We start from the raw sequence: 2852 nt of genomic DNA on the forward strand, positions 1-2852 counted from the left end.
GTCTCAAAAGCCAAAAAATACAAGATAAGAGATACAAACTGAACAAACCGAAAAAAGTCAAACCAAACAAATTACTAGAGAAAGTTAACGAAATTAAACTTACACCACACTTCTCAATCAATATTCAATCTTCGGTTCCGGTTCTTTATCCATAAGAAGGAAGTAGTTTTTATGTCACTCACCAACTAGTCTACCAATACCAGGTTGTTCTTAGAAATCTTGTCATTTCGAGCTCTCCAAATTAACTGACAAGTAACTAACGAGATCGCCTAACCCCTTCTAGTTACCCATGTTCTTTTATTAAACTTTAGAATATGAACATTCAGCAGGGGTGTTAATTAAATCTTTTGTAAACAGAGGGGTACAAAAGAAACAATATGGTTTAACTGAGTTCAACCAAAATTAGGGTTTTGCTTTCATCAATTCATCTTTTTTACAATTTGCAGAACCACTTACACAGTGTATCCATCAACCATGAGAACTCGATTCCATCCTCCATTAATCCCACCATTTCTTACTCGATCTAGACCAATTCAAGAACCCATTTCATCATTCTGCTCAACACCCACCACCAACCCATCATCACAACATCAAATTCCGATCAAACCCACCTCAAAAACCCAATCTTTCGATAACCCAAAACCCCCAAATCTTATTACCGAAAAACCCATTTCACCAAACCTAATTTTGACCCAGACCCATGTCGCAAAACTCATTCTTTCTAATAAAAATGACCCGAATTCAGCTTTAAAGCACTTTAAATGGGCCACAAGATTCAAGATTATGTCAGATAAGACCAAGGAGACCCCTTTATTATTATTCTTCCTATTCTAATGTCTTCAGAACATCATTATGCAACTGCTAAAAAGATGATTAGTAAATGTGTTGCAGAGTGTTTGGATCCTGGCCCAGGTGAGTTTGTTTCCCAGTTTGTTGATACTGCAGATAAGTTTCAGTTTGATCAGAGTTCAAATTCTAGGGTTGTTAATTACTTGCTGTGTAGTTATGTTCGATGGGATCGGTTGGAGGATGCGGTTATTTGTTTTAGGAAAATGGTTGAAATGAAGATTGTTCCGTGTGTGCCGTATGTTCATGTTCTTTTGAATGCATTGGTTAGGAATAATATGATCACGGAAGCCCGATTTTTGTTTAGTGAAATAGTAGGTTTGCGAATTCCGTATGATTGTGCGACGGTTTGTGTCATGATTCGCGGGTGTTTAAAGGAAGGTAATGTTGACGATGCTGCAAAGTATTTTTGGGGATGCGAAGGATAGTGGGATTGAGCTTGACGCGATGACTTATAGTACCGCTATATATGCGGTTTGCAAGAAACCGGATGCGATTACTGCGCGTGTGTTGTTAAACGAAATGAAAGAGAAAGGATGGGTTCCTTCAGAGGGAACTTATACTAATGTGATCGGAGCTTGTGTGAAGCAAAGATGTTTGTTAGATGCGTTAAGGTTAAAAGATGAAATGGTTGGTAACGGGGTTCAAATGAATTTGATAGTTGCTACAAGTTTAATGAAAGGGTATTGTGTTAACGGGGAACTTTGTAGCGCGTTAAGTTTGTTTGAAACGATTGTAAAAGATGGTATTGTACCTAATAAGATTACTTACTCGGTATTGATTGACGGGTGCGTTAACAACGGGGATGTTAAAAGGGGTTTTGAGTTGTACACTCGTATGAAGCATGAAGGTATCAAGCGAATGTTTATAATGTCAATTCGTTAATAATCGGATTTTTTGAATCGGGTTTGATAGATGAAGCGAAGAAGGTTTTTGAAGAAGCGGTTGACATCGGTGTTGCGAATGTGTTTACGTATAATAATATTATTTCGTGGCTTTGTAAAGTGGGTAAAGTGGATGAAGCGTGTGAGGTGTTTGATAAGATGACGAAAGACGGGATTTTTCCCACGATTGTTACGTTTAACAATATGATACTCGGTTATTTTAAAAGTGGAGATATGGATAGAGCGTTAGATTTGTTTAACGCGTTGCAAGAAAGGGGTTTTTAAAGCTAATGTCATCACTTATAGCATTTTGATTGATGGGTATTTTAGGAAAGGTAAAAAAGAGGAAGCTTTAGCGTTCTTTGACCAAATGGTTGACTCAGGTTTTCTTCCATCCGACTACACATTCAATATAGTCATTAACGGCTTGTGCAAAGTCGGTCAAACATCCGAGGCTCGCTTAATGTTGAAGAACGTGGTGGAGCGAGGGTTTAATCCCACGTGTATGACGTATAATAGTATTATAGATGGGTTCGTTAAAGAGGGTGCGATAAATAACGCGTTGGCGGTTTATACTGACATGCACGAAGCAGGTGTTTCACCTAACGTTGTCACGTATACGTCTTTAATTCACGGGTTTTGCAAATGTAAAAACATGGATCTTGCTTTGAAAATGAGGAATGAGATGAAAAGAAAAGGACTTGAATTGGATGTTGTATCGTACGGTGCGTTAATTAACGGATTTTGCAAAGTTAGGGATTTAAGACGCGCTCGCGAAATCTTTAACGAGGTTTATGAAGTCGGGTTGTATCCGAATGCGGCTATATATAATAGCATGATAAGTGGATTTAGAAATCTTGATAACATTGAAGAAGCCGTTGAGTTACACAAGAAAATGGTCAATGAGGGGATAATATGCGATTTACCGACTTACACTACTTTGATTGACGGGTTGCTTAAAGCAGGAAATATAGTTTCAGCTTCGAATTTGTATACCGAGATGCTTGCAAAGAATATTGTGCCGGATGCTGTTATGTATACGGTTTTGGTCAACGGTCTTTGTAGCAAAGGTCAACTCGAGAATGCAAGGAAAATATTGGAAGAGATGGATGAAAAGAATAA

General features: G+C 38.0%; 1 pseudogene; it reads left to right on the plus strand.

Annotated features, from left to right (window-relative positions):
- The first annotated feature begins 362 nt into the window (after positions 1 to 362).
- LOC143556660 (uncharacterized) lies at positions 363 to 2847 on the plus strand (annotated as a pseudogene).
- The last annotated feature ends 5 nt before the right edge of the window (positions 2848 to 2852 follow it).

This window comes from Bidens hawaiensis, unplaced genomic scaffold (genome assembly GCF_021521415.1).
Source record: "Bidens hawaiensis isolate Kalapana, Puna unplaced genomic scaffold, B.hawaiensis_p1.1 tig00018666_1, whole genome shotgun sequence".
Taxonomy (NCBI): Eukaryota; Viridiplantae; Streptophyta; class Magnoliopsida; order Asterales; family Asteraceae; genus Bidens; species Bidens hawaiensis.